General features: G+C 30.2%; 2 pseudogenes; both read left to right on the top strand.

Annotated features, from left to right (window-relative positions):
* The first annotated feature begins 2065 nt into the window (after window positions 1–2065).
* On the top strand, window positions 2066–2202 carry LOC145286674 (U2 spliceosomal RNA; annotated as a pseudogene).
* A 10599-nt stretch (window positions 2203–12801) lies between these two features.
* LOC145286733 (U2 spliceosomal RNA) lies at window positions 12802–12959 on the top strand (annotated as a pseudogene).
* Window positions 12960–13164: the final 205 nt, after the last annotated feature.

Genomic DNA, 13164 nt, shown 5'->3' with positions numbered 1-13164 from the left:
GAAGGTCTCCCTTTCCCTTTATATAGTGCCGAGGTGCATGAGGCTAATAGAATAGGTTTAGCTTCAGAGTTTTATTTCTCCTAGACGGATGATCTGTGGAGATCTGCAGAAATCTACAGGTCCATCAGCACTGAGAGGGTTAGTCCCGCGTCTGGGTCCTAAACCGGGTATTTCTGCCACCCCGCATAGGTTGTTATGATTAATTGAGTTACTGCTATATATCTACTGAAATGTTGCACTCCTCAAAATAGTTAAAGGATTTTTACTATGCTTTCCATTTCATTGTTAATGGAAAAAAGGGGGTAAATAATAAAAAAAGCGTTTAGATTTACAAGTGATTGATATAAGAAAGGAATTGGTTGAAATATCATTTATATATTAGGTTAAGAATATGGTAAAGCGTTAAAGTATGATTCAAATTGATATTAGAAATTCAGATAAAGTTTGATGCACAAACTGTGGATATTTTAAGTCGATGGAAAATAAATGTATCTATTCAATATAGATTTAAGTAACGACATAACCATAATTAAAAATACACTTCAGTACAGGTATAACTGGAAATAAGGTATAAACTATGGAAAATTCAGAATGAATAATTCGATATAAATAGCAATATGGACATATTTACAGTAGATACGAACATAAAGAAATTGTAGATAAAAGTTATTCTGGCTTCTTACGTTTAAAGGTAAACCCTCTTTTCATTAAAATTCGGAAATGTATTTTGCATAAACATGAGTAGCGCCTCATTTTTTTTTGTATTAATGTTGAGGTTAAAATACTCTATGAAGAGTTGAAATTGATTTTTTTAATTGGCGAATATCGTTTTGGGCACATTGACGCGCACAAAAAGTAACTCAGAGTTAGCAAAGCAATCTTCTTCTTCTTCTTCTTCTTCTTCTTCTTCTTCTTCTAATTCTTCTTCTAATTCTTCTTCTTCTTCACAAAATCAAAATTACATCCCGTCGCTCTCACAAAAAAAAAGTCCTTATATGCAGACTTTAAATCTCTACAGTACCACAATTCGCATATCTTTTTTTTTTATATTCGACGGATTCCGGGTTCGAATGAGGGTGGTCTTGTGCACGTCCTATTTTGTAACCTCAGTAGAACCAACAGCCGCTACACCCCCACCTTGTGATCTGATGATCACATAGACTGTATCCCGGCGGTAATCGTCTTCGTCGGGTGCTTCTTCGCAACTGAGCGGCCTTTTCAGAACCGTGGGCTTCCTCGCCTCGTGACCATCTTCTGAATATGTGTCGTCATCAGATATCAGACTTTCCGACATGCTGTCCGAGGATGTTGTGTTGTCAGAATCTTCTGGCGAGAGTATACGGTATCGGGGGCACAGGTCCTTCACGTGTTGGAGCATCCTATCCATCTTTTCTTTGTACTGGACGTATCCGGTACAAGTATTAATTTATATTAAGATTTAAAAGATGGTGTTAAGGTATGATTAAGGGGTTTAAACGAGTAAAGATAATGCATATAGTGCAGACATATATACGGTGTCTTGGAATCAGAATAATTTTCTATTTTTAAACTAGCAAAGATTTTTCCCCCCAATTTTCGGTTTGACAGGGTTTAAATGCTGACATTCTAGACAAAAAGAAAACAAACAAAAAAAGAATTAAAACATAATTTTTAGGTTTGTTTTTAGTCGCGTGCAAGTGACTCTATAAGTCACTCCGTCGGTCCGTCGGTACGTCGGTCCGTCGGTCGGTCTGTCCGTCTGTCCGTAAGACTTTTGTGCTTGGCCTTTTTGGTTAAGATCAAAGCTCTGTTGTTAATAGATGCTGTTCTTTGCTTTTAAGCTTTTCTTGGCCTTTTGGCCAAGATAAAAATGTAGTATCTGTTCCGACAGATACTGCAAGCAAAGACCATATGTGGGGGCAGCCCCACATATAAGACCTTGGTCAATGTAGGGGCAACCCTTCATACCAATGGTCACTATCCAGCTCCCCTACTCCCCGGGGAGTTGGTCCCCATTTCACCTTCACTCCTCACATTTAAAATCGGCCTTGTGCCTAATTTTCTCGGGTGGGGAGCAAATAAATACAGCTTTTCTTAGCCTTTTGGCCAAGATCAAAGTGTAGTATCTGTTCTTACTACATACTGTACTTATGTTTGTAACTTTGTGATATAAAGTGGAGGATCACTTTTCTGTGTTAATTTAATGTAAAATGATCACCCACTTTACAATCAGTCAGTCTCATAGCCATTCAAGTCATTCTCCAGATCATTCAAGTTGTTTTTGAATGATTCCAGATATTTTTAAGCATTCAAGTCATTCTTAAAGTCATTCAATTCACCCTTAATTTCATTAAAGTCATTCTAAGTCATTTACTTTTTATTTAAGTCATTTCAGCCCATGTGTCGGTCATTTTAGTTTATCTTTAAGAATTTCATGTCAATCCTACATTCACGCATTCATTCATTACACGAGAGCACGCTACTAATGGCTATTGGCCTTGTTTCTTTAGAATAAATTTTGTCAAAGATAAAAAAGATAAAATACAAAACGAGAAAAATTAATTAATATGTGGAGAAATCAAAAAGTAAAATTCTAGAAAATAAAATTTTTAAAATCTTATCGTTAAGTCTCGGGGAGGTCCAGTTTTCATGCATTTGTCTTAAGATGTTGTTTCCCGGAAGGACTCGATTACACGCGTTCACCGACCGGGCCTCTTACTTTAAGATTTTAAAGATTTTGCCATAGTGTAGGGGTGAGGTGTAGTCCTTTAGCAGGATGTGTGTGTATATACATTTTTTTCCGTTCTTTCAAGTAAGTTTTAGATTATTTAAATGAAAGTCCTTCTGGCTTCTAATGTTTAAAGATAAACCCTTCTTTTAGTAAAATTCGGAAATGTATTTTGCGTAAGCACGAATAGTGGTTGTATTTTGAAATGCCGGCATTTCAAAACACAACCGCTGAGAGACAACGCGCGGATCTTTACTACTGACTTTTCTTTCTCCAAATTTACAACATGGCAAGAAAGAAGAAGAAAAACAAGAAAGACAGAAAATACTGAGGATGGAGTTTTACTCCGAAATATAATTAAATTATAAATTTCAAACAAGTAAAATATTTGCTTATTTTCGCAATATTACGTTGTAATTGTACTTTCAAACGCACCGGAAGCGTATTTTATTTTATTAAAATTGAATCAACGCTTCTATAACGGAACACACCCCTAACATATGTATAATATATATATATATGCTATGACGTAATACATGACGTCGTAATATATGGCGTAGTGTATGACATCATGCATGTGGGAAAATTGAAATATTCCCCGGGCAATGTATGACAGCCTGTTAGTGTATATATATATATATATATATATATATATATATATATATATATATATATATATATATATAACATAATAAATATATGTAACATAAGATTTTTTATATTCAAATTTCATTCAGAAAAATATATAATTTTTCAAAAAAAATGTATTATTTAAACAAAGTATACCATTACAAATTTCCTTATTCCTGAATTTTCGATATAGGCTTATCTCCTCAGAGGAAAGTCATTAACAAAATATTAATTTTAGTTTGATAAAATTTTGCTTTTAGCACATTCATAGAAAATATATTAAAGATTAAGAGAAAGAAAAGAAGGGTTGAAACGAAAAAATGATATGCGATTTTGGTATGCGAATGGAGCATACCAAAATCGCATATCATTTTTTCGTTTCCTTAATCCTTGAATAGAATGGGGTGATGTTATTAGATTCCAAATTGGTTGAAGAAATCCACATAGAAGGTAAATTCCAAATCTTTTTAATATAACATCCAGAGTAATGTGTAATGATTCTTTGGGAATGGAGAATTATCGATTTATTTTCTGGCGGAAGAAGGGTACAAAAATATAAAGTAAAATCAAATCGTTTAAAATGAAGTTTCCAGCTAGCGAAATATTATTGATACAATCAAGATAGTTGGAATATAAAAAAATTCAAATCCGATATTTAAACGGTGGATTTAGAATAAAGATAAACTAAAAGTAAAAAGATACAAAAATAAAATGAAAATAAAAATAAAATAAATAAAATAAAAATAAAATATTAAAAAAATTTTTTGTGAGACTTCAAAAATAAACAGCATGTTTTAATAAACAGTTAGGTATATTTTTCTGTGTCTCTAATTTAATGAGGAGAAAAATCAGTAGAAAAATTTCAATCTTATTTATATCATCGTGTTTAAAAAGGAGTGAAAAAAAGAAAAGAAAGAGAGTCATAACGGACTTTATTTTTTGTGCAGCGCGGGTTAGAATAGTAGAAAATTGAATTGAGCGCAACAAACAATATGCAGAAACAATAAATCGGTCAAAGGTGAGATGGGGAGCGAGTATTTACGAGAGGGCGATTATAGAAAGCGTAAGTGGAAAGGGTTGTCTATAAAGATATAATTAACAAAATAAGATTTTAAAATTAATTTATTCAAAATAAACGGCTGAACCAACGCGAACAAAATAGAATTAAAAAAAGGATTTTAATTTATAAAATTCAATATATCAAAATACGGAACCTTTACAAGATTAAAAATGTTTTAACTTTTTAAATTTAATATATCAAAATATAGGAACTTTTACAAGAGTAAAAAAATTTTAACTTTTAAAATAAAATATATCAAAATAAAGGAACATTCACAAAAGTAATTTTTTTATTTTTAAAATTCAATATATCAAAATACAGAACATTTACAAGATTCATTTTTTTTAACTTTAAAAATTTAATGTATCAAAATATAGGAACCGTTACAAGATAAAAAAAAATAACTTTTAAAATTCAATATATCAAAATATAAGAACTTTACAAGAGTAAATTTTTTTAACTTTTAAAATTAAATATATCAAAATAAAGGAACATTTACAAAAGTAATTTTTTTTCTTTTAGCATTTAATATATCAAAATATTAGAAACTTTACGCGAGTAAAATAAATTTTTAACTTTTAAAATTTAATATATCAAAATATTAGAAACTTTACACGAGTAAAAAAATGTTTTAGCTTTTAAAATTTAATATAATATATCAAAATATAAGACCCTTTACAAGAGTAAAAATCTGCTTAACTTTTCAAATTTAAAAGATCAAAATATAAGAATCTTAACAGGAGTAAAAAAATTAACTTTTAAAATTTAATATATCAAAATATAAGAAACTTTAAAAGAGTAAAAATGTTTAAACTTTTAAATTTAATATATCAAAATATAAGAACTTTTACAAGAGTAATTTTTTAACTTTTAAAATGTAATCTATTTAAATATAAGAATCTTTACAAGAGTAAAAAAAATTTAAGTATTTAAATTTTATATATTAAAATATAAGAACCTTTAGATGAGTAAAAGATTTTTAACTTTAAAAATATTATATATCAAAACATACGAACTTTTACAAGAGTAAAAAAACATTTAAAATTTGATATATCAAAATATAAGTACCTTTACAAGAGTAAATTTTTTTTTAACTTTTTAAAATGTAATATATAAAAATATAAGAACCTTTACAAGAGTAATAAATTTTACTTTTAAAATGTTATATATTAAAATATAAGAACCTTTACAAAAGTATTTTTTTTAACTTTGAATATTTAATATACCAAAATATAAGAACATTTATAAGAGTAAAAAATTTTATTTTTAAAATGTAATATATCAAAAAATAAAAACCTTTACAAGAGTAAAAAAATTAAACTTTTAAAATGTAATATATAAAATATAAAAATCCTTTACAAAAGTAAAAAAAAAATTTAACTTTTAAAATTTTATAAATCAAAATATAAGAACCTTTATAAGAGTAAAAAATTTAACTTTTAAAATGTAATATATAAAAATATAAAAATCCTTTACAAGAGTAAGAAAAATTTAACTTTTAAAATTAAATATATCCAAATATAAGAACGTTTACAAGAGTAAAAAAGTTTTAACCTTCAAAATTTTATATACTAAAATATATTCTTATATTTTGATATATTATAATATATATAATAGTAAAAAATTTACTTTAAAAATTTAATATATCAAAATATAAGAACTTTACAAGAGTAAAAAAGATAAACTTTAAAAATTTAATATATCAAAATATGAGAACTTTACAAGAGTAAAAAAAATTGACTTTTAAAATTTAATATATCAAAATATAAGAACCTTTACAAGAGTAAAAAATTTAACTTTTAAAATGTAATATATCTGTATATCTATAAAGGTGAACGTGTCTGTATATTTGTCTGCTTGAGTATCTGCCTGTCTGTGTCTCTGTGTGTACATTTCCCTACGCAATAACTCTGTCAATTTTACGTCTACAGACTCGAAATATGTATATACAGAGTACTGAGATTTGGGGAAATCGATGTGATCGGTTTTCGGCCAGAAATTTCGCGATTGAGAGGTCAAAATTCAATAATTTGACCTTTGAGAACTCTAAAAAACTCCTCAGACAATTTTAAGTCTAAACACTTGATATTTTAGATAGAGATTCCTTGGACGTGGATCTAACGTAATAACTTGATTTGAACCAAAAACAAAAAATTTTAAGGGGTTATAATAGGGGTCAAAGTTTAAAAAAATTGACCGCTTTTGTTTGTTTTGTTTTTTGGCTTTTTGTTTTTTGTTCAACATACACCTCCAAATACCTCGGCAACCCATGCTAGTCAAAATATGAGAACTTTACACGAGTAAAAACAATTTTAACTTTTAAAATTTAATATATTAAAATATAAGAACCTTTACAGGAGTAAAAAAAATTTACTTTTCAAATTTAATATATAAAAATATATAACCTTTACAAAAGTAGATTTTTTAACTTTTTAAATTTAATACATCAAATTATATAAGAGCCTTTACAAGGGTAAAAACTTTGACTTTTAAAATTATATATATAAAAATATAAGAACCTTTACAAGGGTAAAAATTTTTACCTTTTAAAATTTAATATATCAAAATATAAGAACGTTTACAGGGGTAAAATATTTTTGCAATAATCTATATAATTAACAAACCTACGAAGCACGATAAATATTTTATAAAATCTTAGGTGAATAAATTACTGTTCAAATTAGGTTGGAAAATATCATATTTATTGACTATACTAGTAGTTTAGCCAGGCTTTGCTCGGGCCCTGTGTGCTGTTCATAACTTGCCCTACGTGTGAATACACTTTATGTAAGATTTAAAATGTTAAGACCAAAAATTGTCTGAGTAATTTCATTGAGAACGAAGAGGTCAATTTTTTAAAATTTTGACCCCAATTTTCACCCGGCAACATTTATTATTTTTGTCTTAAATCAAAACACAAAGATTTACTTATGTCTAAGTTGCCTACATCTAAAATTTCAAGTCTTTAAACCCAACATTGGCGGAGGAATTTGGTAGAATCTGAAAAGGTCAACTCTTTCAACTTTGACCTTTTGGCAGCCGAATTTTCGCCCCAAAACTGATTAAAATGCTTGTCGCATGTCTGAATACCCGTTATATATATTTCAAATGTTTACGCAATGTTTGATACCGCAAAGGTAAAATCTTTTGAACTTTGATCCCTTTGCAGCTCAAATTTTCGACCCAAACCGATTAAAAAGCTTGCCATATATCCGAATACCCTTTATGTAAAATTCCAAATGTTTACACCAGAAATTTGGTAGGGACCACAGAGGTCACATTTTGTTTTAACTTTGACCCTAATTTTGACCCCTTAGCATTTATTATTTTGGGATCAAATAACATTAAAAAGTTTGATCCATGTCTAAGTAACCTACATTTAAAATTTCAAATGTTTAGACTCAAAATTGGCGGATGAGTTTGGTAGAGTTTCCAAAGGTCAAATCGTTGAACTTTGACCCCTTGACAGCCAACTTTCTCGCCGAAAACCAATTTAAAAGATTTTCCCGAATCTCGTTACTTCTTTTGTCAAATCTCGAGTTTCTAGACCAGAAATTGGCAGAGTTATTTGTGTAGGGAAATGTACACAGACACACCCACACAAACACACACACGTTGCATCATTGCATTCGTGTTGCAATATTTTGGAAAGTTTCCCTCCGTCAAGCGTGTTTTCGACTTTCAAACGTGCATTGTAAGCTGAGCGAATTCTGCAGAAATGATTAACGATTATGTTAATTATGGTGAAAATTTAATTTTCTCTTAATTCGAGAGACTGCTTATCAAATGTTCTTTAGAAAATTAAAATTAACACTTTGATTCATTAAAAATCACAGAAGATGTCCGTTGTGAATTATTTTTTAAAAAAACTAATTGTTTTATCAAACCTAAAAAACATAATTTTAATTCAATCAATGTTTTATTTTGTGTCATTTCAATGCATTTGTTTTCCTGTTACCAAAATGTTACGTTTAACTTTTACATTTTCGATCTTCTTTAATTCTCGCCCTCGGCGTTCTTAAAAAAATGAAAGCATAACAAATGTCCTCAAAAGCTAAAAGGTAAAAGTGACAAGTCCATTAATTAGATTAACTGCATTTAATTGACTTAAATATATGTAAATATATCTAAAAAAAAAAAAAAAAGTAAATAGCAAAGTATTTCAATTACAACTAAGTAAAAAATAAACTGTTTGTCATAGAACTTTATTTCAGTAAATAAAATACTGTTGAATATGCTAGTTATGTACGCAGGATTTACAGCAATCCATAAAATAAGTTTACTAAAAAGATAAATAAAATTAGTTTTTAAATATACTATAATTAAGTAAATACATTCATTCATTAAATCATTTTGTTACATCATATTTAATTAAATAAGATTAAGTAATAAAATGAAACAGTAAAGTAAAAAAAATAATTACGTATCCAAATTATATAAATTTTTGTTAATTAAATAAAAGGTTTAAAAATTAAAATCAGGCGATTAAAACATAATTAAATAAATATATATAAAGTTAATTAAGTTAATGGAATATTGTCAGTAAAATAAAACTAGTCGAATAAATAAAAAATAATGGTAATGTAAGTAAAATATTCATGTAAATAAAATAAATTAAGTATTATAAATTAGTAAAGTGGCTGATTATATAACTAAATAAATGTTATTAGATTTAAGAAAATAACCAAATTTAGTACGGAACCAAATTAAATAAAGTTAATTAACTAAAATATTAAATTCATCTAAAGCGTACGAAATAAAAAAAAAACATAAAATTATTTAACTAAAAAGGATTATATTGATTGATCGGACTCTTTTCTTATCTTGATTGTTGTTTGTGTGCAACGTCTCAGGCGGGGTCTTAGATCGGCCTCAAACATGTTGGTTTGTAGGACGATCGAAGGCAAATCCGACCGAAACGTTGCTTTAATAACACTCAAGATGAGAACAATAGCCCGATCAATAATACGAGTAAGATAAACAATCAGACCTCATCTAAAAAAAAATTCAGAACTTAATAAAAGGTTTACTTATAAATGGTTTAATTAAACAAATTGAATAAATAAATTATGCTTAAGCAAATAAATATTTAGTTATTAAATTACTACTGTATATAAAATAGTTCTTTTGTATCTCTTCCGCTTTTCGTTTTCCGCTTTATCATTTTACTTCTTCCCTTTCTTCTTCTTCTTCTTCTTCTTCTTCTTCTTCTTAATAATAATAATAATAATAATAATAATAATAATAGTTGTTGTTGTTGTTGTTGCTGCTGCTGCTGCTGATGATGATGATGATGATGATGATGATGATGATGATGATGATGATGATGATGATGATGATGATGATGGTGGTGGTGGTGGTGGTGGTGGTGGTGGTGGTGGTGGTGGTGGTGATGATGATGATGATGATGATTTCTGGGAGTTCCCATCATCAGCGATTAATCATTGATAATAACCGACGGTATACCCTGCAGTCTGAATGACAACAAGTGTTCCCGGATTTCCAGTACTCTCCGCCTCTTTCGATAACTTTTGTAAATGACTTTGCGTTTTCGCAAAAGCCGTTTAACATTTCCTTCTCGCTTGCAACAACCATTGGCTTTCACTTAAATTCAGATGGTAATAGGCTTCCCTGTGATCCCAGTACTCTCCGCACACATGCAGTGGAGGTCTAGACAGTGTTTTCCTTCCTCGGTTCTCCTGTTCATTTTCATCCTTCACAACTATTATCTGTAGCCCCAATCGAGCTGATGCTTTTTTATTGGCAGAAGGAACACAAAGTCTAAACGATTTTTTTACTCTTTCAGTTTCCTTGGATTCATGTACTGTTTCTTCCATTTTTCTTACTTCTGTAGCGTTTCTCATGTGGTTGGTCAGTATATATAATTGCTATGTCTGTCAGTTTTCGCACTCAAGGGGTTTCCTTAAGAATTCAGCTGTTTTCATCATTACCGTCCGCTGTATTGTCTCTATTTTCCCTTGGTTTTTCGGAACTGTTTCTAGTGCGCCTACAGTTATTGGATTTTAATGACTTCCTTTATGTTCTATATAACTTTCAGTGTATTTACTTTGTTTTTCCGTCTCTTTTTTTTTCTTGTTAATTATTATGACAACCGGTTTCCTGGTTTGGATATATGTATATATTTGTACTTCCATGCCCCACCCCAAAGATTTTGTGGTTTTCGTTGTCCAGTATTTTCACCGGTTTGTGCTTATATCATTTGTATGCATGTTTGAAGTACAGTCGTTTGTTTCCAATCTCTATCTATCTATCTTTCCCCACGCGGTCGGGTCTGTTTTTTTGTATTGTTTTGGGGATGAATTTGCTGCTTCATTTATTTTGTGATCTAACGTTTCGTCTCTTTGTACGCAGACTCTATATCTACTGTTTTTCCTTGGTTTTATGTATTTTAAATCATTATTTGCTCCTTCTAGCCATATTGCTTCTTAGACGTGAAAAAGCTTCTATTTGGGACTATGTCTACAGAAACGCCATGTAGGGAGTTGAACAGCGAGATGTCCTTTCACACTGCATTTAAATTTTTGCATGTTGATACAGTGAAGGAACCAAAAGGTAGGGAGGAAATTCCAATTCTAATTTTAGCTTTAATGCAGTTATTTCTAATTGTGTTGTTCTGTGCAGTTGTCAGTAATAATTCCGTTTCTCTGTTCAGGTGTCCTTTTCTTATCTATATCCAGATGTACTCATGATTCTCTTCTGTTGTCATTTTTATGAGTCTTATGTAGCTGTTTCTTTTTCCACCTTCTTTTTTTTGTCTTTTTTTTTCTGTTTTCGCTGTTTACTGTTATTTTGATGGTTCTCCTGCTGCCGTAATCATTTTTTCTGTGTTCTGAGTTATGTATTTTCCAAGTCTTATATTCTTAAAAGTCCTTCATTTTCTTTTCACGTATGTTGATCAGTATCATATTTCTGGTGTAGAGCATGGTGCATGATATTAATTTTCTCGTTTTTTTTTTGTTTTTTTTTTATTCCTCAGTTTTATAAATGGCCCGGAGTATCTTAGTGTTTATTCTTTCAATAAAATTTCTACTATATAATTTTGATTCTAAGAGTTTCTTAGTTCTTTTCAAATATTATTTTCCGATCGATCTTTTCTTTCATTTCTGTAGATTTGCTGGTTCTACTTTCAGAACGCTCAAATATAAGTAGGTATTATGTTTGTTAAATGCCCTCGTTTTCCTTTGGTTGGGTAGGTCCATGTTCTTCGATTTTCTCGGTTTTTTTCTGTTTTTCTTCTCCAGCAGTGCACACTTTTCGATTCAGAATTTTATTTGAATGTCCTGGCTGAATATTCTGGTTACATTTATCAGCGTTTACAGGTTTTGTGTGTGTGTGTGTGGGGGGGGGGATTTTGCAAAAAAAAAAGTCTATTTTCTTATTCCTTTTCTTCTCCTCTACTCCCTCTTCTTCTTTTTCTTGTTCAAGATTCTCCTTCAATGTTTTCTCATCATTCACTGCTTTCTATTTTTTCTACCTTCATTTCAACTTCTATTTTTTTTTCTCTGTCCTCATCTTCTGCACCGAAAATCATTTCGTACAAATTCTGTTCCATTTTTTTTCTTTCGCTTTATTTTTTTTCATCCACTCTATCTCTCTAACACTTTGTTCTATTCTTTTTTTTTTTTTTCATCAACACTTTTCATCCTCTTTTTTTCATTAATGATTCTCTTGCATCTTCATCTTCATTTTCCATTACCCTTCGTTTTTCTACCTTTCCGCTACACGTCCTTCTTTCCTCTCAAACCCTTTTTATTCACCCAACCCTAACCCTAAACCCCGAAAGTCATTATTTTGTTTGTTCCACTAGAAGGACTTCTAAAAGCGCTACACAAGATATTTGAACGATTTTGAATGGTTTTTAAACCGATACTAAATGCTTCCGCCATTTTGCAGAAAGATGAAATTGATGCACTCCGAGCCCCTCCCCAGGAAAGATACCCGCCATCTGACGCACCCACCGACGGCTTCCATCATCTCGACCCTCTTTTCCACTAGTTAGAATAGTCTTCCCACGCATCCTTATCCTCATCACTACCCAAGCCTATTTCGCTCTTCACAAAAAAACATCTATTATATAATGGTCGTTTTAGTTATTTAGTTTTAGGACATATAAACCCTTTCCCGGTTATTTAATGTTTAATCCGGTAAATTTTAGAAAAGGTGATCATGCTTTAATTTGTTTATATGTTAAAAGTATTTATTCATGATGTTTGGTGTTGTTGTTTTGTTTGGCACCATATCAACCCTTTTCGCGTTGTTTAATATTGCATCCAGTAAAAAAAAGTTTTCTGCTTCTTGTTTTTATTATACTCAATTTATTTATTATGGTATTTAGTTCGACTTTTTTTACAGCATATCAACCCGTTAAGCTATTTTAGAAAAAAAGGGTTCTTGGCCTTTGGGCCAAGATCAAAGTGTAGTATCTGTTCTGATGCTGCACTTCGGCCTCTTTCACTTCACTTTTTGGGTCGCGGTTAGTGGAGGAGATATCCTTCATGGCTGAAACATTTTTTTTTTGTTACTAACCAAAGTGTCCCTTTTTAGGAAGCTGGTTACCCTTCCCCCCCCCCCTACACACACACACATTAAAAACCGAACTTGTGTCTGACTCTGCCTTCGTGGGGAGGCAAGTAAAAAAAAAAAAAAAAAAAAAGAAGAGTTTTTTATATTCTTCAAGTTGAATATATTTTCTAATATTTATTGTTTTCTTTGATGACATGTCAACCCTTTTTGGCTTATTTAATGC

Source organism: Euprymna scolopes, chromosome 10 (genome assembly GCF_053919585.1).
Source record: "Euprymna scolopes isolate OS-2025 chromosome 10, ASM5391958v1, whole genome shotgun sequence".
Lineage (NCBI taxonomy): Eukaryota > Metazoa > Mollusca > Cephalopoda > Sepiida > Sepiolidae > Euprymna > Euprymna scolopes.
This window is presented reverse-complemented; position numbering and strand designations above follow the sequence as displayed.